The sequence below is a fragment of the Tamandua tetradactyla genome, chromosome 4 (genome assembly GCF_023851605.1).
Source record: "Tamandua tetradactyla isolate mTamTet1 chromosome 4, mTamTet1.pri, whole genome shotgun sequence".
NCBI classification, from domain to species: Eukaryota; Metazoa; Chordata; class Mammalia; order Pilosa; family Myrmecophagidae; genus Tamandua; species Tamandua tetradactyla.
The window spans coordinates 125,026,565-125,053,955 of record NC_135330.1 but is presented as its reverse complement, the minus strand read 5'-3'; the positions used below and the strand labels follow the sequence as shown (position 1 = coordinate 125,053,955).

The 27,391-nt window shown below is 36.1% G+C and overlaps 2 long non-coding RNA genes across 5 annotated transcripts in view; both read left to right on the top strand.

The window, feature by feature from the left end:
* The window catches only part of LOC143679337 (uncharacterized), a 55,003-nt gene extending 44,753 nt beyond the window's left edge, over positions 1-10,250 (top strand). Inside the window, exons 2-3 of the long non-coding RNA XR_013173666.1 lie at positions 6,926-7,060; positions 10,198-10,250. This is a non-coding gene — a long non-coding RNA (uncharacterized LOC143679337). The remainder of the gene's footprint in view (positions 1-6,925; positions 7,061-10,197) is intronic.
* LOC143679336 (uncharacterized) overlaps positions 1-27,391 on the top strand; it is a 364,318-nt gene that overhangs the window by 333,451 nt on the left and 3,476 nt on the right. For all 4 annotated transcript variants that reach the window (XR_013173665.1, XR_013173664.1, XR_013173663.1 and 1 more), the window contains 2 exons: positions 25,220-25,303; positions 26,952-27,068. This is a non-coding gene — a long non-coding RNA (uncharacterized LOC143679336). The remainder of the gene's footprint in view (positions 1-25,219; positions 25,304-26,951; positions 27,069-27,391) is intronic.

Sequence of the window (27,391 nt, the reverse complement as noted above, 5' to 3'; positions counted from 1 at the left end):
GGGGAGTTGTTGGATGTTTTAAGATTTTTAAAATTACTTTTAAAGAAAAATATGACATTATATACATAGGATATCTTCTTTTTCACTCTCAGTGAGACTGAGCTTTGCCATTTGTTCATCTCCTACTTCAACCTCACCACGTGTCTACCTTGCTTGATTGACTGTCTCCTGCACATTTCCTTTACCCTACTTGGGGATTCAGAGTTGCTTTTTCCCCAGTAGGCTACTCCAGTGAATCCTCTCCATAGATCTCTTTTAAGATCTTTTCTACTTTTGTTATATTCTCCCACTTAAGCAAGAGGGGGTGACAGTTACACGTGAGAAATGACAGATGGGGATTTCTTTCTATTAACAAAAATGTTAAAATGCATTTCAGTGGTGGCCAAAGGATTACTTCCATATTGTATATTTTAAAGGGCAATAGAAGGTGGAAGCAACCCAGGTGTCCTTCAATAGATGAATGGATAAATAAAATGTTGTATATACACATAATGGAATATAATTCAGTCATAAAAATGAATGAAGTTCTGATACATGCTGCAGAATGGATCAGTGAAATAAGCCAGACACAAAAAGACGAATATTGTGTGGTATTACTTACATGAAATACCTAGAAAAAGCGAATTCTTTGAGGCAGATAGCAGATTATAGGTTTCCAGAGGCTGGGGTGTCAGGGGGATGGGGAGTTATTGCTTAGAGGTTATAGAGGATCTGCTTGAGGGGATTAAAAAAAAGTTTGAGTAATAGATGTTGGCAATTGTAGGACAATATCGTAAATGTAATTAATAACACTGAAATGCACAATTGAAATGACTAAAATGAGGAATTTTGTGTATGTGTGTGTTTTTTTATAGGTTACTATACTAGAAAGCTTTTTAAAGATGTGTGTGTATGGGGGGAGCTTTGGCATTATACCTCTTGGTATGGTGCCAATATATAGTTTTCTCCATGCAGTTCATTTAGTTTCTCCAATTTGAGGATTCATTACTGTCTATCTTAAAGAAATTTTGCAACCTGTTTTGAAAAGAGATACTAATTAATTCCCCTAGAGATAGATAAAAGAATTAACTAGTAATTTAAAAGTATTTTAAATATATTTTGATATGTTAAGCAAACACATTTATATATACATATATTATATGTAATTTTAGTGAGAAATAGCAGGATGCCAATTTATTTTCCTTAAGAGATTCCTAATTTAGCTCCAGACAGATATATTTTCACTTTAGTTTTAATGGCAGAACAGAAATTACAGTTACACTGAGGTCTGCAGGTGATTAGATTAGCATCCTTCTGAAGAAGGACTGAATATAGTTCCATACTCTCTATAAAATATCAATAGGTATGCATTTATCTCAATACTGTGAATACTAATTAGACCCAAGGAAATTTCCACAAGTACAGTGAGTACATACATGCTTTATGTTGTCCCTAAAATGCCCTCTGGCATAAAAAACTAAGGAAACAGGAATGCAACAATGTAAACAGTCACTATTTGTGGCATCTAACTGTTCTCACTGGGGGGATATTAAAGTGGTGTGCCAAGGATATGTTTGGGCAGCACCAGCAATTGTGCAGGTACAATGTTTCCTGCTTACATTTCCTGGCCTGTCTCCTGATGGATCTTTAAAGGGAAATGTGAGAAATCTGTTTATGGGTTGAAGAGTGAGCATAGTTGGAAATTGCTGCTACAGTTTATCTATAGGAGAAGGCAAGACTCATAGGTGGTTTTCCATTCATTCTGCTAAGGAAAGCATAGTTCTCATTTCTCCCAAGATATAAGGTGGAGATGAGAATCAATCTATTTATCTAAATAAATAGAAAAAGGATCTGATATCTGATGCTTAAATTAAAATACTTTGCCAGAAGGCTGGAAGGGAGAAAGAAAACTGTAAGCGAGCGGGAAAGATAGATGAGAAGTGAGTCAAATACAGTTGCTGACACTGGGAATATGAAATATAGACCAGAATAAACAAATTGGGCTTCCATCAACACTGCAACGGCCAAATTCAAGTAATCAGCATATTCAAGTATCAGTCGTAGATAAGCCAATTAACAGAAGTTTATAAGATAGCTCTCCAGGCAAGTCAGTTGCCAAAATTTTCTTAAGACAATTTTATGAATATCAATAAGGGAATCCTTGCTTCATAGATATACTTTATTGTATTTTTCCCTTCAATTTAACGCATTTATAACGGCTCTATTATTTTCCATCAAGTGTGTCTGTTCAGGACACATCCGTGTGATTGCAGTAACAGCTGAATGTGGAGAAGTCAATGCAATCACATTCAGGAGTTAAAACAAAACAAAAAACAAAGAAACAAAAAGCAAACAAAATAAAAACCCACAAAGAATGGGAGAAATACAGATGAGGATTTCTTAGCAACTCTAAATTAATTGGGACCAAAAACAAAAGGGATATTCTTCATCCATTCCCACATTATTACCTCTCTCCCTTCACCCTCCTCCACCACACCTTTTTCCCAAAACAGAATGATTAAAGGCGGTTTTAAAAAGAACAAAAAGTTACTAGGGTGGGGCAGTGGTGGCTCAGTAGGTAGCATTCTCGCCTGCCATGCCAGAGACCCGGGTTCGGTTCCCGGACGCTGCCCATGTTAAAAAAAAAAAAAGCAGTTACTCAAGGGCAATCTGCAGCCTGAGTAGGGTGTATAGGTGAAGAGGGGCCTTCTGGTGTGTTTGTCTTGGTGACATCAGGGGGATGAGCTCTGAGTTTACAGCAGCACAAGCTGGCAGAGTACTTCCCCCTCTCAGTGCCCAGCCTCATCTTTCAATACCACCAAGTGTGAGTTTCATATGTTTCAAAATATCTTAACCAAATACCTGAAGTTTCAAAATACCTAAAGATGCTCCTTGGCTCCAAAATATCTGGTGATTGTTCTCACTTAGGTTTTGGGTGAGCAGCGATATCTTGTTTCTACGTAGGAAGAGTTATTTGATATTTAGTACTTCCACAGTTCTTCAAATTAAATGATTATTTGACAAGCTTTCTTCTTGGCTGCTACCCCTTGTTTTACATATCTCTTGCCACAGCACTGCCCTCTTTATTGCTGTGTTCCAGAGGAGGGATTATTAACACTGGAGAAAGATTATCTGCAGCAGCTCAGGTTGCAGCAACCTAACAGAGGAAGGTATTGCTGGGGTGGTGATGATGCAATGGTCAAATTGCTAAACATTACAGTCACAGAATAAGTTGGTCTTGATAACTTCTGTTTGCTTGTTCCTTATAGAGAACCCAGTTAGTAGTATAGAGCAAAGCTCTGTTTCATGGCCTGAGACCACTCTTAGCCATATGTCATAAGATGTGGCTGGAATAAAAAACTGTCAAGATGTTTTCTAGCTCTAATACCCTGTGATTCTTCAGCTGGTCTTGAAAAACGGGTGTTGTTCAAAGGAAAAATAGGTGAGAGCGTGACTGGAAAATTACTCTACTAGAAAGAAGCAGCCTACTTCAATGAGTATATATTATTACCTTTGAAAATCCCCTTTTCTACTCGTATTAAAATCAAGGTTGAGTACATCCTTCAGAATGTTTTGCTTCATGCTAAGAATGTAACATAACCAAATTCCTAAGATGAAAGCTATTTTCTTTAAAAAAAAAAAAAACAGAAGAAACAGCAGACATCAGCATTTACTATATCTAGAAAATAACATACAGTACATTCATCTCTGTTAAATATCTGTGAATGTAAAAATAACTTTCAGTCAGGGTATTGGATGAAAATGCAAAAAAAATAAAATATGAAAAAATTCCTCAGTTTGACTCTGAATAATAAATGTATCCAACAATCTTTAAAGACTCTATATTCACCAAATACCATTCTGAGCACAGATATGAATGGCAGATATCCCTGTGATCTTTCAGTGGTGGTATAGGAGTTTTGTGGATCACTCTCTCAAGCTGTGACATATCACCAAGGTCGATGATTCAATAGAAAGCATTCATAAGCAGTCAATTAAGGACTGTCTGACTCTAAGCTGTGTCTACAAAAAAGCAAATGCATGTTTGGAAAGTAATAAACTGATGCATGCTAGGGTAGGCACTAGATTCTTAATGAGAACTCCATATCAGCGCTGGAAAGTTTTCCATCCACCATTACATTTTTAAAACAATCTATTTTAGCATACTGACTAGAGAATTTAAGTCGCACTGGTGTTTTTAAAAGGAGTAACGTTGTCTTTATCTGCATGACTTCCATGACTTGCTGAGTAATGAATGACATTACCAAATGAGACATAATGTCAGTTTTAGGCTAGGTGAGGCAATTTTTCAGATTCCTAATTCCACAAATCATTTTGACTTTCCAAAATATTTTCAGAATTTACTTCGGGCATCTAGTAACAAGTATATGGGTTGTGAGAGAATGTAGTACTAATTGTTAGTGTTTCTGAGAAATCTTGTTTTCAGTACACAGGGTGTTAGTACCCCACCCCTAATTTATTTTACACATAAGATATTGACATACATATGAAGAAATCAAATGTCTTTTGACAAAGAATGATTTTCAGATAACTTTGAAAGACAAAGAGAATATTGCCCCTTTTATGTCAGCAAATGTATATTGGGTATATTAAAGGACCAAAACATCCCAGGGCTTTTTTATTTGTGTGCTGTGTTCGCATTTCATTCTTTTTTCCCACATGAACAGCACCATTTGTTGAATTTTTTGTTTGTTTGTTTTTGTTGGTTTCTTTGTTTTGGGAACTACATGGTGTTCTAGTTTGCCAGCTGCTGGAATGCAATATACCAGAAATGAATGGCTTTTAAAAAAGGGGATTTAGTAAGTTGCTAGTTTATAGTTCTAAGGCTGACAAAACACCCCAATTAAAGCAAGTTTACAGAAATGTCCCATCTAAGGCACCCAAGGAAAGATACCTTGATTCAAGAAGGCCAGTGAAATTCAGGGTTTCTCTCTCAAGTGGAAAGGCACATGGTGAACATGGTCAGGGTTTCTCTCTCTGCTGGGAAGGCATGTGCCAAACACAGTGTCATCTGCTAGCTTTCTCTCCTGGCTTCCTGTTTCATGAAACTCCCTGGGAGGCATGTTCCTTCTTCATCTCCAAAGGTCACTGGCTGGTGGACTCTGCTTCTCGTGGCTATGTGCTTCTGCTCTGCTCTCTCTGAATCTCCTCCTTTCTCCAAAATGTTCCCTCTTTTATAAGAGTCCAGTAAATTAATCAAGACCTACATAGAACGAGTGGAGACATGTCTCTATCTAATCGAGTTTAATACCCACATTGATTGAGTCACATCTCCACGGAGATAACCCAATGGAGTTTCCAACCTATAGTACTGAATAGGGATTAAGAGAAACGGTTGCTCCCATAAGATTGTTTAGGATTAAATCATGGCTCTTCTAGGGTACATAAATCCTTTCAAACCAGCACACACGGGCTGGGAATCGAATCCAGGTTCATGAGAATTCTACCACTGAACTACTCTTGCAGGCCCCACCCCAGGGCTTTTTGTTCTTTTGGTGCATGGTCCGGGAATTGAACCCAGGTCTCCCGCGTGAAAGGCGAGATTTCTACCACTGAACCACCCGTGCACCACCTAGGGCTTTTATAGTCTGCCTTTTGTTGCTTTTCTGACTGCCCTCAGAGACCTGGAGAGCCATCACCAGGCTTTGTGAATGTGCCGCCTGTTCACAAAGTGTGCTTGAAAGCAGCTGGGCACAGGCTTCTGACAACACCGCATCCAATTTCTAAAGGGCAACCCTGATTTCCCCCTGAAACCCAATCCTGATTGTGGTTTACATGATGCAAGAATTCTCCAGAAATAAGGTAATTCAAGGGCTTCCAACTTTCTGAGGCTTGCTTATTTTCTGTCTTTCACGTGTCTGATTCTAGTTACCTGAGTAAGGCTGGTTTGGGACAATACAATATTGAAAGGACAATGGGGACTTATCTGAGATGTGGGGTGTGTGCGTGTATATACAGGTGGTGGTAGATAGGGTTGTTTTCTCCTGACTCAGCTCTCCTTGTGGCTGGAATGGCTTTGGACCATTATCAGTGAGTTTCAGCTTAAAGAAAAACCTGATGGTGAAGCCCCCCCCCCCCCTTTTTTTTTTTGACATGGGCAGGCACTGGGAATCGAACCTGGGTCTCTGGCATGGCAGACAAGAATTCTGCCTGCTGAGCCACCGTGGCCCGCCCTGAACTTCATTTTTAAGAGAATTATATCGTATAGAGTTGCTAGTTGCCTGAGACAAGTTTCCCATGTTGGTGATGCGGGGGAAACAAGTGTGAGGACAAAACAAATCAATATTGTGATTATTCATGTATCTGTATATCTTTTCCCCATTCTCAAAAATTTTCAACCTACAGGATCCATTACTAGAAATGCATTTTCTTTGATGAAGGCCATAGAAATTTTTTAGCAGCTTGGAATATGATAACAAATCTGAGAGTTAGACCCTCAGAAACCCATATTTCGTTTAGTCTTAGAAATGATGTCTTTTGTCTAGTCCCCCTTTTATTTTTGCAGGACGTAAAACTAAGGACCTTGAGGTGTGAACTGATTTGCTAAAAATCATACAACTGGTACTGACAGAACCTGGAATAAACTCTGACTCTCCCAGCCCCAGTTGTCTGCTACTCTGTCTTGTGAAATAACCATTCCTTAAGTATAACATGACAATTGTAGTGGCCTGTAAAATTACAAGATTATTACCAATGAAAATTCAGAACCTGTCACGGTCAGGTTCATGTGTCAACTTGGCTAAGTGGTGGTACCTGTTTGTCTCGTTGGGCAAGTGCTGGACTGTCTGTTGCAATGAGGACATTTCATAGAATTAGATCATGATCACATCAACTGCATCCCCAGCTGATTCCATTTGTAATCAGCCAAAAGGGAGTGTCTTCTGCAATGAGTGATGCTTAATTTAATCACGGGAAATCTTTTAAGGAGGATTCAGAAGAGACAGGCTCTTCCTGCTTCAGCTGGTGAGCCTCTCCTGTGGAGTTCGTGCAGACACTCCATCGGAATCGTCGGCTTCACAGCCTGCCCTGCGGATTTTGGACTCTGCGTTCCCACGGTCACGTGAGACACTTTTATAAATTTTATATTTGTGAGTGTTCCCTGTTGATTCTGTTTCTCTAGAGAACCCTAACTAATACAGACCCTAAGATAATGGAAATGGTATCTTTTCAAAGCTTAAAATTTGTGGCTCATTAATGCAGTGGTGGCCCTTGGTGCTTGGCTATTCCCCATTAAAAAGTATTATTTATTTTGATAATTCATCTTATAAGTTACCACTCAAAGGTGGATTGTTTTGAAGCAATTGACATAGTCAGTTCATTTGTATATTAGACCAAGTTTTAAAAATTGAAATTCATCATTTTCAAGGACTTGATTACTATAGTCAAAACAATTATGTTGGTTGTGGTTGAAGCAGTAGAAATGTGATTATGGAAAATGTGTGGAGTCCACACTTGAAAAAATGAAGACTTTGCATGATATGTATACTACAGAGATTCAACCAGATCTGTGGCCTTAGGGGAATAGATTCCAGTCATTTCTTACCTTCACAGTTCACTGAGTTTTATAATGACCTCAAAACCAAGGAAAACTTGTCTGCCTTGTAAGGTAGTCGACTATTTTCCGAATAGGCTATTTTACAAATTGCCAGATTTTCTGCTGCAGTGTCCTTCTCAGAAGAGAAATAAAGTAATCCTTCTGGTCGTACATTCACATAACCATGACTTAAATGAACCCTGATATTTCACATTTCATAGTTCTTATTTGTGAAATGAATTGGGGTTGTGTGTTTGTGCATATGCACTTAACATTGTAAGCATGTATGAAAATATCCGTATGCAATTTTTTCTTCTATAAATCTAAACTGCTTTTTGCTTTTCAATTTTCCCATTTTACAGTAGAAACTGACTACAGGTCTCCTTAAAATTACTTGGCCTATTTCTTGTTTTATGACTTTTTTTTCCTGTCATGGCTAATGCTGCTGGAGTCATTAAAAGTTAATTTATGAATAAATATTTTTCCCTGGCCTTCCCTACAAACTGCTGAGTAACCGTTACAATGAAAATGGACACCAATCCAGAATTTTTGACCATCTATTATCTATTATCTCTGTTTGTCTATTTATTTATCATCTCTCTATCCACCTTTCTTTCTTGAAATGAACAGGAAAAATGTAGCAATATCTTTGAAACTAAATTTTTACATTAAAACAATATATATGTATATATACATAAATCTGAGAATCTAAGATTCTTGTTAATAACTATGTTTTGCATATACTTTGGAAAGGATTTGATGTAATGCAGTTACTTTTTTAGCAAAACATAATAACCACCATCATTATGGGACACAGTAATATAATAAATTGACAGCTTTGGGTAATGAAAAGCTGGGGAAGTTTCTGATGATTGCCTTAGCTTTAGGGAGATCATTTTCATCTTGCTGTGCTGAGTCATTTTCTTCAGGCTCTTTTCTCACCAACCTCAATAGGTGCTTAAACTGCAGTATAGAGGATTTATGTTGTGTATGAGAAAGAACTCTCTCATATTTCTCAACATCATACTAATAATAAGAACAAACACTTAGACAGCACTTACTATATGCCAGTCACTAAATTAATCTTTACCTAAATAAACTCATTGAATCCTCAAAACAACCCTATGAGGGAAGTAATAGTTATCATCCTCATTTTACGGATGACGAAACGGGGCAGATAAAGATTAAATAACCAGCCCTTGGCTCTACAGTTTGTAGGTGATAGAGCCTGAATAAGAACTCCGGCAAGTCAAGCCAGTCTTGTTCTTAATTGGTTTGTGAATAGTTAATATAGTGTTTTGGCTTTGATCCTCATTGCAATTCTCTAAGGCAAAAATGCATCTCTTTTCTCTCTAGTATATAAATGAGGACATTGGGGCTTAGGAATGTATAATGTCTAATGATTGTCCACAATCACTCACCCAGTCAATGGCAGAATAGATCCCAGGTGTGCTTTGTCAACAGCAGAGGGTCATTTAGGTTTAGTGTAAGCTAAATACACACTTGTGAAAGATGGGTTAGTTAATTCATCCAGCTCTCCGGAGATAGGAATCAGCATAAATAATGTACTCAGTCTCTTAATATGCATTGTAGAACTTAAAAATTCAACGTTTTAAAGATAATAAGGACTATCCTTTCTGTGCATCTAAATAGTGTTTTCAATTCAAGGTTAGTATTGGAAGTCATGGTGTGGATGGGAATTAAAACTTTAGCCTCGGGCGGTGCACTGGTTGCTCAGTGTCAACAATTCTCACCTGCTGAGCTGGAGACCCAGGTTCGATTCCTGGAGACTGCCCATGCAAAAAAACAAAAAACAAACAAAGAAAAAACCTCAGCCTCCATCTGTTATAATTCCTGGGATTCTCCCAACCAGTTAGTATATTTTCCCCTTTCCCATTTGCTGTAATATGAATAAGGAGGTGACCTCATGCTTCTTATGTTCTTTTGGGTTATTTATATATTTCAGAACTAGATTTGCATTTCAAGTTCAGGGCTATCCTGCTAACTCATGACTCTTGATTATGTTAGTTAGATAGTTTTCAGCCTTCACTGTACTTGACAAGTTCTTCCTGACATTTAGCTGTAGAATTTAAACATCATTCTGAGCTGGTACTTAATGAATTTGTTCTGTGGGTTTCAATTTAACTTTTAAAATTTGTGGCTCATTAATGAAGTGGTGGCCCTTGATATTTGGCTATTCCCCATTAAAAAAGTATTATTTATTTTGATAATTCATCTTATAAGTTACCACTCGAAGGTGGATTGTTTTGAAGCAATTGACTTAGTCAGTTCATTTGTATATTAGACCAAGTTTTAAAAATTGAAATTCATCATTTTCAAGGACTTGATTACTGTAGTCAAAACAATTATGTTGGTTATGGTTGAAGCAGTGGAAATGTGATTATGGAGAGTGTGTGGAGTACACACTTAAAAAAATGGAGACTTTGCATGATATGTATACTACAGAGATTCAACCAGATCTGTGGCCTTAGGGGAATAGATTTCAGTCATTTCTTACCTTCACAGTTCACTGAGTTTTATAATGACCTCAAAACCAAGGAAAACTTGTCTGCTTTGTAAGGTAGTCGATGACTAGTTTTACAAATAGGCTATTTTACAAATTGCCATATTTGTAAAATATTGTATACCATCTTTCTTTTCAGTTATGATACAGATCTCAGAAATTACCTTCAGAATAACTGAAGGTAGAAAAAAACCTGCCTAGATACAAATCATAATCATGAAGCGTCTCTTTTCAACATAAAAATCATCCGTGTTTCAGTACAAGATAAACTTGCCATAAACCCCATGTTTTATCACCTGTGAAGCTAACCATGGAGACCAAACATGACAACTTTTTGGCCAGAGTAAGTAGAAGTATCAATGAGCATTTTACAGAACTCTTTCCTCGTAGACCAATTTTCTTTTGCAGATGGTACATTGCAATTTTGCTGCACCCTTGTAAATGTGGGGAAAATAATAACAAATGGTATTTAAAGTTTGTCTTGTCCTCCATTTATTACTGGACAGAATAGTAACAAATCTGGCTTTTAACTACCTAATAGATAGCATAATTTTTTCAGGTGTGATGATTTCATCTTTATGAATATAGATAAGCCAAAAAAGCTCTGTAAAGACTCTTAAAAATCATTTTAGAAGAACCTATTAGGATGCTTCTGTTTACTAACCAGCAATCAAAAATGCTAATGTGCAGAAGGCCAGAGAAAGCAGGTTTAATTCATAAAATCTGGTGCATTAAAGGAAAAAAATGGCTTTTGGATGGATTTTTAAAATGCAACCTACCCTCAGAAATCCTTGATTATTTAAGTCTAAGCATGATTCATCTAAAAATTTCTATTTCTACAGAGAAGAATTTTCAGGTTCCTTCTCCATGGGAGACGGACTGGACAGATTTAGCAAATGCCTAAATGATAAATGGCTTTCCTTATTCAAATACAGCCAGAAAGTTTCCACCGAACAAAATGTTCCACCTGCAGTGGAGAACCATATAGTCAGGCTAGATAATCAAGGAAAAAGGAGAAGAGAACAGAACTCACACAGAAATGGGGCAAAAGCGTTCTTGCTTTCAAACTGGGAATTTCATGCAATGTTTCATTTTGTCTGACCTAAACTATTGCATTAAAGAATTTCTAAATGCTTATTGCATTAGCTAATGGTATAATCATCTACATATCAACCAATGGGACTGGACCAGCCAGTTTAGAGTCTCTTCATTTCGTGCATCATTTTGTGTAGCAGAGGTAGCTTTCTCAATAGAGAAGCCATAACATTTACGCATCAATATAAACCAAAATGGGGTCCCCATTTTCATCTCTTGCATAGTAATATTTACATTGGTTCAGACCCTCTCTTCTACTCCTCACTATCATTCTTGAACATCATGATTACATGTGTTTGAAACAAATATTTCAGACCCTAGGGCTTATGCAAATAAACTCTGCAACTGCAGCTGATGGTACAGTGGGGATGAAGTAACTTTGAATACGTTTTGCTTTTGGAATGACACACCGTGGCTGGTTCTAAATTCACGTTATCCACAGGACACTGAGAACTTCATTTCAGCCCAGTGGCAGTTACAGTAGAAGTAGCTATACAGCAACATCGAAGCTTGCTTGAGCTTTTTCTCTGGCCTTCCTTGGCACTGGAGTGATTTAAATGCCTTCAAAAGTTATTGAACTTGTCCGTTAGTGGACAAGAGATGTGCTTATGGCTTAAACTGACAAATGGTAGCGATTGCCACAATGAATTGTTGCAATGAAGGAGGCCAAAAAAAAGAGCCCTGTTATACAGCTGGCTTCCCTTACCCTGTTGCTTTTGATTGCAGACAGCTTTACAAAAGCAGGTTTTGCTTCAAACAACATAAAGCAATGTCCTTCAGTGCAAGGCAAGAGAAGAATTTTTTTGGAGGGGCACGTGGGGAAGCTAAAGCCATCTAAGGACTTAAAATTTCAATTTGGAGCATAAAGAGTAGGCAAGATGATTTGTGTGTGTGTGTGTGTGTGTGTGTATTTTTAATGTCAAACTCTTAGTTTCTTTTCCTTCTTACTTTCTCCCTGTCCCGTTTTTGTCTTCTGTTCATCTTTCATTCCTGTTTCTGATTTGGAAAGTCACAGTTCAGATACAGTAGAGTCTAAATCATCTAAAGCAAATCAGGCCAGAAATGGGCTGATAATGAAAGCCAAAAGAACATTGTGCCTGCTTTTTACCAGTGAATCATCAGTGCAACAATAGAATCTAAAGATTCTATTAGCATTACAGAAGCTCTCAGGAAGCAATCTACATTTTTCTCTCAAATTTTCACTCTAGAAATATAGAATTTTGATTATTAATTGGGATTGGTGGAGATGAAATGCCACGTGGTGATTTTTTCTATTTTTTTTTTTTTTTTGGCAAATAACTTTTTTTGGGAGCGAGCATGGGCAGGCTCTGGGAATTGAACCCGGGTCTCTGGCATGGCAGGGGAAAATTCTGCCACTGACCCACCATTCCACCACCCGCAAATAACTTTTTAAATAGTTATTTAGAGTTTCTGACTCTATTTCTTATAAAACTTGTAATTCTTTTTCATTTGATCATTCACCTAACGTTTATGGGAAGCCTACCGTGCCAAGCATAGTACTGGATGCTGGGGATAGAGCAGATAAAACAGATGAAAAATAACGGCCTTTCCAGAACATCTGTTCTTTAAAAATATTTACTCTAATTATACATCCCCCTACTATTCAAACACTAACTCCTTGTTAAGTACTGTGATGGTCGGTTTTAAGTGTCAGCTTGGCTAGATATAGTCCCCAGGTATTAAACACTCAGGTAGGTGTTGCAGTGAAGATGTTTTGCAGATTTGATTAAGTTCATAATCAATCCACTATAAGTAAAGGAGATTATTCTATATAATGGGGGTGGGCCTGAATCAATCTGCCGAAAGGTCTTAAGAGCAGAATTGAGGAAAGAAGAAATTCTACCTGTGAACTTGTTTCAACTCATGCCCCAGCGTTCTATTCTGCCCTTCCTTATGGCTTGTCCTATGGATTTTGGACTTTTCTAGCCAGCCCCCATAATCATGCAAGACAATTCCTTTTAAAAATCCCATAATATATATCTCCAACTCATTCTGTTTCTTTGGTTGAACACTGGGCAGTATAAATGCTCTTTGTGCATGAACCACTGAGCCAGGTGGTTTCTTGTGTACTGTATGAACAGGGTATGTGAAGGTCTCAACTCACTTAGGGAAGTGGACACCTCTTTACTGCTTCTAAAGGTGCTCCTTAAAAGTTGGTTGCTTGCAAGTTTGGTGTTTAAACAGATGAAAATCTTTATAAATTTTATAAGGCGTACTTAAGTACCTGAATATATCTGATGTATGATTTAACTGAAATATTTTGCATTTGCACTAAAATATAGTGGAAATCGATACTGTCTGGTTCTGGACAGTTTCAGCTTCACAATCTCTCTGGCCCCCAGAAGTTTAAGGAAGGATGCTAGGAGAGCAAGACAGCCATTCTTAGGTGTCATTCACACTGAACTGTGCATGATTGGTAAATATTTGTGCCAGTTTAATGGTGGGGAGGAATAAAACAGCAAGGAATTGAGGGAGGGGTGGAAACGTGAGTGTATTGACTTTGTGAAGGCAAGAAGGCAGCAGTAAAAAGGTTTTTAAATTTATTTTCTTGATCGTATTATGTTCCCCTCACCCTTTCCCCCATACTTTGGATGAAGTGTCATCTATGCATTTCCCTGTGATTGCAACAAGCCTATGAGGAAAATGTGTAGAGAAAAGAGTTACTTCAAGCTTCTTTGATGCCAAGCTGGATAGGCACTAGTTGATTGGAATGTGTACCTCCAGGGTGGGCATTGGGACAGGGAGACTTTAGGACAAGATTGAAGTTACCCAGAGATCTCTTCTCAAGAGGTAATACACCTATTAGATGCCAGGGACCCTGTGAGGAGCTTCAGGTTTTTAATCTGGTTGAGGGTAAGGCACCATCTCCCAGCTGAAACAGACCTGGGGGGAAGTGGTAGGCTTTGGACTTTTCTCATTAAGGGTGAGCCCACACACCTGCATGTGCACAAACACAACCCAGATGCACATGCCCTTTCTTCCCACTTGGGTAGTCTCATGGTGAGACTCTGTAAGTGGCTAGCTTCTAATTTTGCCGTCTTAGTGTCCACTCCTCCTTCTTGAACCAGAACCTGACTTCCTACTGGGGAACCCCCTCCTCATTCAGTGGTGCTGAGCTGCACCCCTTCTCTCATTTCTGTCAGAAGGAGCAAATGATCCAGGTGGGGCCAATGAGCACATCCCATCTCCATTGGACCCAATGGCTCAGGAGTAAGAACTTGCCCCAGACTGGACCAATGAGACTCAGCTCTGAGAGTTTGTTAGAAGCTCATGATAAAGAGACACATTTTTCCTAGTAAATCTCTTAGCCCTTAGGATGTTATAAACAGGGAACGGCTAGGGGCAACTACTCTGGAGAAAACTAGCATGAGAAAAAAAGTCTGCCCAGAGGGAACAAGAGCTGAGAAGGGGAATAGTATCCAGTTCTTGATGATATAGTTGGAAATCCTGAAGTTAAGTATTTCCAAAGCCAGATAGCCCTGGAATTTCAGTCATATGAACTAATTAATTCCTCCTTTTTTCTTAACTTTATGTCTTGGGTTTCATTCTGTTGGAATACAAAGATTTCTGACTCATCCACAGTAAAGGCTTATTGGAAGTTTCTTTTCTATACAGCCAATTTTTCTCCTTTGTTTCCCAGTTGATCTTGATAAGACCATAAAGAATGTTTCAACTAGTTTCTTACCTGCACCCAAGAAAGCCTCCTACAAAGTGAGTTCATCCTTCCGAAAAGCATTATGGAGGTAAGAAAAAGTTCACAATATGAGGAGGCTAAGTATACAAAAATATTTGTTTACATTTCAACTACCTTAAGATTGAGTTACCGTTCACCTTGGCCTTATAAGATCCATAGAAAAGACAAAGTTGTTTGGAAGTATTTGAGTTGCATCTAAACATCCGTATATCTTATGACAGGTACAATACAGTAGACTTGCATGGACTGACCTGTCCAGTTTCTTATATTGCAGCTTCATAGTTATTCTTCATGCTCCAGCAAGCCCGAGGCACTTAAGGTTCACACAAACACACACACACACATATACAGTTATTTCTCATATATGTGATTTGAATGTCATTCTTCACTCTTTTCATTTGGCTAATCTCATTTATCTTCTAAAAATCAGAACGAGGTACTATCTCTACTGTCGTCCTCTAATTCTGCATGCATTTATTTCTCATTCCACCTGTCACTCTGTATTGGGAAGTTATTTGTTTAGTGACTATTTTCATCTATTCAGCTACTTGAAGGTGGGATTATATCTTTATCCCCAATATCTGATATAATATCTATCCAGTAAATAATTACTGAAATATTCATTCAATAAATATCCAGTTAAGAATTTACTAAATTTATCTGAATCCCTAAGTCTCTTTAAAACTCATCATTTATGCATATAATCAATTATATAGTTTCTCTTTTTACTTGTTAAGCCTGATTAACTTTAAATGAATCTTACGGAAATGCTACCTATTAAGCAGAAGTATGACAGAAAAATAAATTTGATCTTTAACTGAAACATTTCTCATGACATTGTAAATCTGAATTGTAAAGTAAATATCAAAATTGTGAGGTAGAAATGAAGAGAAGTAAAGGACGATTGGAGTAGATATTCAAAAAGATAAGAGAAGAACAAAAGTAAAAATCTTATTACAGGGAGTTGGTATAGCCTAGAGACCATGCATCCCATTAAATAAAAACATTTGGGTTCTTTAAGGTCTTTCATTTTACCCTTGATTTAAGACAGTTGCACACATTTATTCAATTGCTATCGTGCATTTACTTTAAATAATATTTTCAAAGCAAGAACATAATTTGAACAAATGCCATCTTTATTGTCTTTACCATGCTCTCCCTTTCTACCAAATCTAAAATAACTTTTATAAAAGTGTGCAATTATATTGAAACTGAAGAGCATGAGCCAGACTGTTCCGGAGTCTTACCAGTTGTATCAATTTCAACAAATTCTTAATTAGCAAAGCTTCAGTTTCCTTATCTGCAAACTAATATAATAATAGTGCATATCTCCTAGAATTGGTGTGATGATTAATTGATACAATACAGCTAAAGTGCTTAATGCACTCCATAGTGCATAATAAATTCTTATTATTTCTAAAAAGCGTTACACAGTAAAAAGTCAAATAAGTTTGAAAAACGCTGGATAAACAATTGAAACAAGTTTCTTTACTGTACCAGGATGTTTAATATACTAAGGCACATTGCAAAAAATTTCTAAGGGAGGGAATGGATTGTGGAATGTTTCTCAAGCTTATTTGTAAATGGTTCTATTTTCTCATAGAACATATCATGAAATAACTATTTAATGCAATTCACTTAGGGAGATGGTGTTTTAGGTGAATATTACTAAATGAAACTTGAATGAGAATGTGAAAATAGAGAAGGGAAAAATGAGCACAGGGAAAGCAGGGTAATAGCAAGTAACAATGGTAAAAATTACCAGCTTAAAGCACACAGATTTATCAGTGAACTTGCATACTGACTATCCTTAGGCCAACTAATGTTTTGGATTCCAAAGGTTCCCATATATGTGCAGTCAAAATTATAGGTATTCTCAGTAAGAATTATATATATATATATATATATATATAACCAATCATCTAACTGTCAAAATCAGAAAATTTCTTTATGAGAAGTAGGCTTTTAAACAGTTTATTGTGCTAATTTTTAAAGTCATCTTTGTTTCACTTATCTCCTTTATTGCTTTTATATGTTTAGAAGATGCCAGTGCCCTAAGAAGAGGAATGATTGTCCCCTCTTAGAATATTAGAATGAGTTTTTACCATATTAGAATGAGTTTTTACCATAATAAAATATTGGCTCAAAAACATACGCCAGGGTGAAGCGACGGCGGCTCAGCTGGCCGAATTCTCACCTGTCGTGCCAGAGACCTGGCTTCTATTCCCAGTGCCCGCCCTTGCAAAACAAGCAAACAAACAAAAAACAAAAACATATGCCAAAGAGCTGCTTTTCTGTTGACACCATGATTTTGATATTATTAAACTTATTCTTTTATTTTCTATGATTCACACATTTTATAAAGCTTTATCAAAAGGCAAAATTGAAGCACAGGATATTGACTACTTAGTTGTAATTTAGCAATAGGATAACAGAGGAGTTTGGTGGAAACATAAAACTATTCATTTTTTTTTTTTTTTTTTTAAAGGAAAGACAGAGAGAAGGAAGGAAGGATAGAAGGAAGAAAGGGAAACATTTTTAAACATTTTCTTGTTTTATTGTATTCTGTTTCTCCGTTTTTGTTACATGGGCTGGGGCCGGGAATCGAACCGAGGTCCTCCGGCATAGCAGGCAAGCACTTTGCCCGCTGAGCCACCGCGGCCCGCCCCAAAACTATTCATTTTTATGAGCCATAGTATTTGAGCTCAAATTATATTGTGTGGGTATTTAAAACTAGAATTACTTAAAATTACTAATATTTTCTACAGCTACTTCTTTACCTCTTTTGCTACTAAACCGAGATAAGCCAGGGCTATTCAATTTTGCTATTGAGCAAATGCTTATGGAGCACCTGTTGAGGGCAAAGTACGATTTTAGAGATTGCGGGTGATATATAGATCTTTATGACTCCCAAAAGGGTAAGAAAACTATAAAGCATCTATGTTAGAATTCAAAATAATGGTAGAACATAAAGGTATTTTCATGGCGTTTCGTAAGAGAAGAGACCCATTGATTTAGAAGAAACAGAGGACATTGTATTCAATGGGTATTTGAAGAGTGCAAATGATCCTGATATTTGGACAAAACAGAGAGGATTTTCCAAGGAGGGAGAGAGAAAACCAGATCATGTTAGAGAGAAACTGCTTGCACTATATAGTAAGAGAAAAGTCATAGTCCTTTCAAAAGTACAGCTTTTTTTTTTTAATTTAAAGTGTTAATAAAACATTTTGAGAAATGTTAAAAATGTGATGATGTTGTATATTATATTATGAACCTAGCAGTGCTGGCACTGAAGGATTGCTTGTGATGTTTTGGATCCCCTGATCTCTAACACTTCTCCCAGTGCACATCAGAAATTAAAAATTGGTGTGCTTACAAATTCATTGAGTTAGAAACTAGAGTATAGGTTACCAGTGGTTGGGGAGGGTTAGGAAAGTCTAACTGGAACAAAATTTCTGTTGGGGGGTGATGGGAAAGTTGTGGTAATGGATGATGATGATGATTGCGCTACCTTATGAATGTAATTAACACCACTGAGTTATATAGCTGGACATGGGAAATTTTAAGTTGCATACATATTGTTAAAATAAAAAATTAAATATATATATACACACACATATATATATGTATGTGTATATAAAATCCACAAACTTATTTTCTGAAGAACCTTGACACAAAGGTTAATTTGTGTTACAACTAAGATTTACAAAAGCAGTATTAAAGAAGAAAATGTTGGGAGAAAAGAGGAACTTACATCAAACAATGGCATAAGGAAATAAGTGAAAGAATGGCATCAACCTGACCCACAACTGCCCCGGGACTCTCTTCTCCTGGAAGGCAATGACATATTTTTGGTATAAAAACCCAGGGGATAATTTCTTTCATCAACCTATGAGAGCAGCTTCTCCTTTTTTCCCTGTAAAATGAAATATTAACTCACAAGACAAAAAGTCAGTGTGCTTGCCATGCCAATGCGGCTTTAAGATAAATGCCCTAGCCTTAGCTCTCAACTTCATTCCCAGCTCTTTTGATGCAAAAATTCTGACGTTATTACTGAGTATAAGGCTATTTTCTAACAGCAAAACTCATGAAGTAAATCATGATGAGATTAACTAGCTGCAGAATTTATCAATCTAAATAATCTGGAAACATCTAAGCCTGATTAAAACATCTAGGGACAGAGAGAGAAAACCGTGGTGAGCCATGATTGTGGTGCCTGGCAGCTGTAGAAGGAGCCTGCTTAGATAAAAAAGCAGGTGAGGCTCAGTGCTCTCATCCTCTGTGCTCACAGCCCCTTCTGTACCTCCAGCTTGGTTCATATCAGGCCATATTGAAATCCTCTGGCATTTCATTTAATTTGGGAACAATTATCTCCTCAATAGCAGGGACTGTCTTATTTCTTTTTGAACTTAAGGTGATGCCATGTTGTTTAATGCATAGCAGTTGGTCTATAAATGTCTAGACAGAGGGGAGTTTATATGCATATGGAATAATACTTGTTAACATTTACTGATGTCTTACCATGCTATCCATGTAAAGACTATTGTGCTAAAGTGCTTTTCATGTCTTATCTCATTATGCCAACTTGAAACTATTATGTACTCCAGGAAAGCCATGTTTTAATCCTGATTCAATCTTGTGGGGCCAGATCTACTGTTTAGGTTGGGAAACTTTGATTGGATTGTTTTCATGGAGATGTCACACACCCAGTTATGGGTGTGATCTTTTGATTAGATGGAGATGTGCCTCCACCTATTCAAGGTGGGTCTTGATTATTTTACTGGAGTCCTTTAAAAGGGGAAATATTTTGGAGAAAGCTCAGAGCTGACACAGACAGAGATGTCTGGAGATGCAGAAAAAAAATGTCCCTGGGGAAGCTGTTTGAAACAAGAATCCAAAGGACTAGCAGTTGTCATGAGCCTTCCAAGCTGACAGAGATGTTCTGGGCCCATCACGCTTTCTTGAGTCAAGGTATCTTTACCTGGATGCCATAGTTTGGACATTTTTATGGCCTTAGGACTATAAACTTGTAACTTCAATTCCCTTTTTAAAAGCTGTTGCATCTCTGGTATATTGCATTTCCTTAGCATCAACAAATTAAAACACTCCTATATCCTCAACAACTTTAGGAAGGAAGTACTTTATTATCCCCCATGCAAAGTCTCAAAAAGTATTAGTGGTAGAATTGGGATTCAAACCCAAGACGCTGAGTCCAGAAAATCCTAGTTCAGAAATCCCTTCTCCATGCTTCTACACAGATGATTAGACTTCCAGTACTTCCAATGGTGGGAAGCTCTCCCTTCTGGGAAAAAGTTGTGAGACAGTTGAGTGGTCAAGTGCTTCTGTATGACTGATTTCTAATGATCATTTTTCAGTCCCATGGAAAAGATGAATGGATCTATTCCATAACACAATGCTTCTAAATCCATCTTCTGCAAGTTTTCTCTTCTTCAAATAAGCACTTCAATTTTCTTTTTTATACATCAGAGTCTGAAAATATAGTACTACTGTAGTTTTATAAAAGTGACGTCATGCACTTATTCAGGAACAATTATAGTTGGTTTCTTAGTTTCCATCACATGCAAATACATCAGTCTAGAATTTTAGGCCCATTGTCCCCTACTGTACCTAAGTATACAACAATTTATAAATGTGATATCATTAAAATAAGCATAATCGTTCTTAGCTTCAAGAGTTGTTGTGGAGAACAAAACACAATTTACTCAATGCATTTTGGAAATATAATACATTATATTAAAAGCTGCCTTTACTTGTAGTTCCTTAAATTTCACTTATGCCATGAAATCTTCTTTGATTTCTTCTTCTGAACTGTTTGGATTCTAAGTTTGAACTACAAAGCTTTGTAGTTTTGGATAGAGCATTTTTTTCTAAGGTTTTCTTTCCAAAATTGGTTTAAGCACATAGGAGCACAGCGGATTAGGTATTTCTTTTACATGTCTGGCTGGCTCAATTACCCAAAACATAACTCGAACGGTAACCCAAATGGCTGAGAGTATATGAGAGGATATCATAGATTGAGGCCTTGAAGTATGGTTACCAAGGACGACAATTTTTTTTCCGCAGCAGAGTTGTTTAAATAGAATTTGAAAGTACTAATTTGCCATTGTTGTCAAAGTAAGAACTCAAATATTTCATGATCTAATGTCTAGTTAAGCCTTTGTAAACATGTCTTGTGGTATAAGAATGATTTTGTTATTTTAATATGTATGAGATCTCTCTCTCTCTCTCTTTTTTTTTTTTTTTTTTTTTACCAAAGAAGGTTTAACTAAGATGCATTTGGTACTTTCTTACTATTGAAATGAATAGAGAAGTTATTGCATATGTTGTGACAAATAATGACCAGATTTGTCTTCTGCATTCAAGTCTATTTTGTGTTCAACTAATATAATATTGCTTTCAACAGAAGTGTGTATCATAGTGGAAATCTGATATAGTCCACTGGCTCAGCAACGTTTGACAACCCTTGATATTTCTCTGAAAGATTCCCCACAACATTGAATTAAGAAAATTGGTATTTCTCAGATATAGCAATTTTTTCTACTTCATGCTTTATTTCTAATGGAATTAAAGATAACTCAAATAATTTCAGGCAAAAATAGGATGCTCAACTCTGAAGAACAAAACCTCTAAAATAGTGTTTCCTAAAAATGTAAAGGGAGTTTTCATGTTCAGTATTAACTTGAAATATCTATCAATATCAGCAAGCAAATCTTAGATCACTTCCTGTTCATTAAGACACGAGAGGAAATAGCATTTTGAATCATAGCGGTTTCAAACCCTCACATATATATTTATTTGTGCCTAAAGCAGCTATAATTATGGATTACTGGAAACAGATTGCTATAAAGAAAATAAATGAGAACAATCTTTGATATTCTATTGCAACTTTCCAGATGATATAACACAGGTTTTATTTTTTAATATTCCCCCAGGATACTTTTCACTCTCAGAAGAAAAATTTCATTTTTTATTGAAATATTTTCAAATATGTTCTTTTTTTCTTTGCAATTTTCAAAGGGAAAAATCTTCTAATTTGTGATCATCATACTTTGGAATATACCACATCTGATGGGCAGTGATATAAATGTTACCTCAAAGATGTTGTGCAGTTAAATGATTTTTCTTAAACCTTATCAAAAAGGAACCACAGCAACTAGCTTTCCAGCCTGGACTGAAATAGGAAATGCTGACAAGTTTGTTAATAAGTCAAAAGTTCTTTGAGTCAATGGTGTCCATCCCTTGACTTTAGTTTTATAGAAATATTCAGATATATTACCTCCAGTTCTTTGCAATTTTATTTTAAAAAATATTTTGCATTCCCCCTTATGATACACAGACCACTTTTGAAACTACTATCAAACAATTCTGTTTAAGCATCTCTGCTATTTTTACTTCACTCTGGGTAGCTGTTTTTCCATGACTTCCAGGAAATAATCCTCCTGGCTGAAGTGGGGCGATGTCTATTGCCAAAAAATAGGTTATATATTTAATGCTTTCTCTTTGAGGCAAAGAATTCATTATTTCCTGATTTGACCGTGATATTTCTCTATAATTTTGATTACACTATGTAACCTTCCATTTCAATGTTCAAACCACAAGCAGAAAAATGAAAAAAATTGTTTAGCAAAACTAATATAGTAATTAATTATAATATAAAATTACGATTGGGACTTATTCATGGAAATTGTCAAAGAAATAATTTCTTTATCTACAAGAAGTTAATATTTTACTCCCAGGGTTTTGTGACAGCTAACTGAAATATGAATACTGCTCTGTGAATAGCATAGAGTGAGCTTTCAATTTTTTTTCTCATTGTTTCCTTTTAGTTTTACTCGATGTTACCATTGTATTTGTTTTTTTTTTTACAAATTAAGTTGTTACACTGACTCAAAGATGATGGTGACTTAAGGGTTAAAATTATCATTTTCATGTCTGATTCCTACCCAGTAAATCCTAAATTTTAGTAAAACCGTCTTTTGTGCTTTTGAAACAATGATGTTGATTAAAAACACGGCTTCCCTTTTTTTTTTTTAAACTTAAATAAGGCTGAGACAAATAGTCTAAAGAACATAGAAAATATTTTATTTCAGAAGAAGCCTATCGGTGCTTTCTGATAAAGCGACAATGCTAGAATTGTGATATCTTCCAGGATCAGGTAAAGATATCAATACATAAGAACACAAAGTTCTTAAGTATTAGAAATAACATTGCAAATTTAATTGGATAATATAACAATTGAAAATATTTCTGAGTGTCTGATAAGTTTACTTAATTTAGGTATTATTTACCTTTGATTTCATGGATCATCTTAAACTATCCAGTTTTCCATTCTTTTCTGTTCCTTCCTGAAACATTATAAGAAATTGGTCACTTAAAAAGGAGTATATATTGACACCAACCAGCCACAAGAGGGAAGTCTTGACTACATTAGAAAGAGTGCATGGTTAGGGAGGGGTCCTTTTTTTTTTTTATTTTTGCAGGAAAAAAACACAAAAATCAAAAAATAAATAGTAAAGAAGAGAAAACAATAACTTCATCATTTTTTTATTCAAGTCTGCTGCTATACCTACTAGAGAAAATTGTTTATAGGTCCAGCACATTATTAGACTCTTTAAAAGTCTACAGTGGTACTTTTGTCATAGAATATGTTTTCCTTAAAACTTAAATTATTTGTTCTCTGGGAAATTCAATATAAATTGATTTTTAAACTATATATACTATTACCCATACATCTATATTTTATGCACACAATAAAATTCTTGAAAGTAATTATTACCTAGTTTCCCTGAGCTATGCACAGTGTGGTATCCATTGATTTGGTTATTTATCAGTGGCATCTTCAGGATGAATTCTGACTATAATTTATCCTGCTTGAGAATCATTCTTGTGTAATTATGGGATTTAAAAATCCCAGATATGCATTAGTCAAGAAATGAAAGAAAAGGACAAAGCATTTCTTAATAAGATCAGCATAAAGCTATTTGGAAATTCGTAGTGAAGAGTGTTCTGAAATGGATATTGGACCCTGGAATGGCATATTTTAATTGGAAAGGTATTTCATTGGAATTTCTTTGTTGCTTTCATTATTGGATCATTTTGTTTGAGTAACCAAGTAATCAGCCTCACATGGTATACTTAGACATGAGATATTATCAAATGAATCAAATTATTCTGGTAATTGTGGCAGAACATGGAGCCTAGAACTCTTAAATTCTAAATTTGATCTTCAAGAACTTTACTGGTACCATATGCACTAAATACCAAATATTGTTCAATATAGCTGCCTACTCTAACTTCCTACCACCCTAAATAGTCTGTGATTTTGTTTTAGTTTCTTCACTGGAAAAAGGTGATAAAATAAGTGATTCCATTCATATAAATAAAGAAGAATAATACGAAGGCATAGAATGAGTTCAGAGCACTGCACATTACGCTGTGTCTTTCCATTATTCATTACTATACTCGTTTAAGTTTGTGTGCTTTGAATTTGTCAATACTTTGAGTATATAAGGAACATATCGTAAATTATTTTTTTCATCTATGGAGCAAGATTGGTCTTCTGCCTAACTACTCATAACTTGGTTGGTGTTAGTTAGTGTTCTGGTAACCTAATGTAATAAATGGTGTACCTTTGGTTAGACTTAACCAGATATCAGTACATCTTTTTGCTCTAAACTGAAAATCATAAGATCATTTTACTGAAATAGTTGGGCCAAATTTCATTTTTTATAATATCGTGATATGTATCGTGTTAAGCATAGTACACTAATCTCACGTTGTGTGAGTTCTTGGGCTAAAATCTTATTTCATATTGATATTTTGATATTTTTTTTTGTCATATGAAGAGTTTAACAGACTGTGAAATGTGTGTCTTTTATTGACACTGAATTCACCAATTCCCGGCTTAAATGGAATAGTTCTCCTGTCAGACTTCTAATTTCTTTCTTTTTTTTTTTTTCTTGAATGCACAATTAGCAATCGCTCATGTTTAGAGGGACTTTTAACAGCAGGATAGACAGACTCTGTTATGTTTTCCTTCTATTAGGATGGATCACTTACAAATAGTCCCGCTGTGATTAGGGATTTATTTTACAGTACAAAATCTATATGGGGATCATTCTTAACATGTCTCTGAGGTTCATTTTCATCATCAATCAAGAAATATAGAGGTAAAGAAGGAACATTCAGAGAGACCCAGTATGCATGAACACAGTCACAATGAGCCTGGCAGAGAAAAATGCTCTTGTGAATGATATGTTTCATCTTAAACAATAGGTGGGGCCAGATCAGAGTCCAGATATGCCAGTTTATTTCTGTTTTTACCTTCCAGATGAAAGTTAAGCCATATTTAATGGCAGAGTGGGATGCAGTAATAAAAAATATATTACATCATACAACTGATCTAGATATCAAGGTAAGCAGAATTTCCCAGGCTGTGATTACACACAGAATTAGTGAACAGAATGAAGGCTGCTCAATTCCCAAATCACTTTTCCAATTATTAAGGATTAAAACTCTCTTATTTTCTTTTTGTTCTCTGAGTACAACATATGAGTGTGCATTTGTTGAAGAAACCTCATTAAGTTATTACTCTGAGAGAAATGTGTGCCTCATTATCAAACAAACATCAAAGCTTCTTTCTTGAGTCTCATATTATGTGTATTTTAATATCAGCTACTAGGCATTTTAGCAATTTTATTAGAAGGCAAATGATTATTATGAGTTTAAGAAACAATTAATGGCAATGTTTCTACCAACATTTGGTACAGCATAAGACAAACTTTTTTTCTTTTTAGTTATCATTTAAGAATTAGCTTGCTTTTTTCCAAAATATCATCAGTCATCTCTTATCCCCTTTCCAAATTCTTATAGAAAGTGAAATATTTTCATCATCTTCACTAAAGAGGTCATTCATTTATAAAAACAGTTTGCATTTAAAAAATAAAACTGCAGTGACACACACACACACTCACACACACACACCAAAAAAACAAAACAAAACATTTCTTTAGCTAAGGGTTGTTTAACATCGCAAACCATAGTAATCTTTCCAGTTTACAAAGTTACCACATATGCCTAATAAAACAGTCTACTAGCAATAGCATCAGGGAAATGAGTTTTTAATGGTGAAATTCATACAACATTTTCTGAACTATTTAATATTACTTTATTCTAGGACTTTATAAACCTGAATCATCTACCAAAAATTTAGGGCATCTAATCATTGACAACATGCAATACTCTGCTCTGTCGTGAAGGGTCATTTCTAGGCAACACAATGAAGAAGTAGAAATTTGTTGGTTTGGGGTTCTTTCTCCCATTTAGCCAATTTCTTTTTATGTCCTTGTGAAACACATATTGTTATCATACACTTATAATTCAACACCTCAGGGACTAGAGAGGGGGAACAGAAATTGTGCTTCAATTTTTTTTTTTCTTTTTTAAAGGTGTCATTCTCTGAACCCTTTTTCTGGTTTGGGTAGTTTCCGCACATGTAATTCTTTGTTGGAGGCGGTATTCTAACTAAATGCCACTTTCTGCTCCCCTGGTCTTTGGCATCTACAGTTCAAATATGTGATCTTGATTCAACCAATCACATGCTCTTGCCCAGAACTTAAATTTGCCATAGTTTCTGTTCCTTGAAACCACAGATCCTGGCTGGGCCTTAGATGTAATGGCCATTTGCTTTATCATTATCTAACCCAGAATACTCTGGGGAGTGAATGGAGGCAGTATTAACAATTATCCTGTGACAGCAGTATAAACCCAGCCTGTCCCGGGTAAACTGGGACATATGGTCACCCTCCTTAAAAGGTTCCCTAAATGATTAGCTGGCAGAACTTGCATTTCACATTATGACTCCTGCTTTGAAAGACATCCACGACATGGGGAAATAAATCTATAATGGCAATGAAGCAATCACTGGGGTTGATATTTTAGATCAAAAGGTCTGTTACCAACTCCCTTAAATTACATATAGCACCCCACTCACCCAAGTGATTCATAACACTCTGGGGGCATAAATAAAATAAATAAAAAGAGTGCCGTTTTATTCTTTCCAGAAATAAGGATGCTTAGCCCACCTGCTCTGTTAGTCACCACGTTTCCAGGGTGATGCGACAGTGTTTCCTGAGGATTCCTTCTTCACCTGGCTCCAAAACTGATCGTCTGGTGAATAGGTAATTATGGGCTGAACTAGGAACCATGCTGGGACATGAATGCCTAGTAACCACATCGTGTTTGCATTGTAACTAATGAATACTCCCTTGCCTAATATAACCCAAGCTAATTACCCATAAAGCATTAGGTAATTTTCACTTGACCCTAAACTTTGTACGTTTGGCTGCTTCTCTACCCAATACTGAATGATAACTCAACAAGAGAGTAGTGAGCACAAAGAGAAAGGTTGCTCCCTCTGCAATATGTCATTATGTTGTTTGGTATTTTAATCACAGAGAGCCAGTTGTTTCAGTAAGGTCTCATTTGCTTACCTAATTATCAG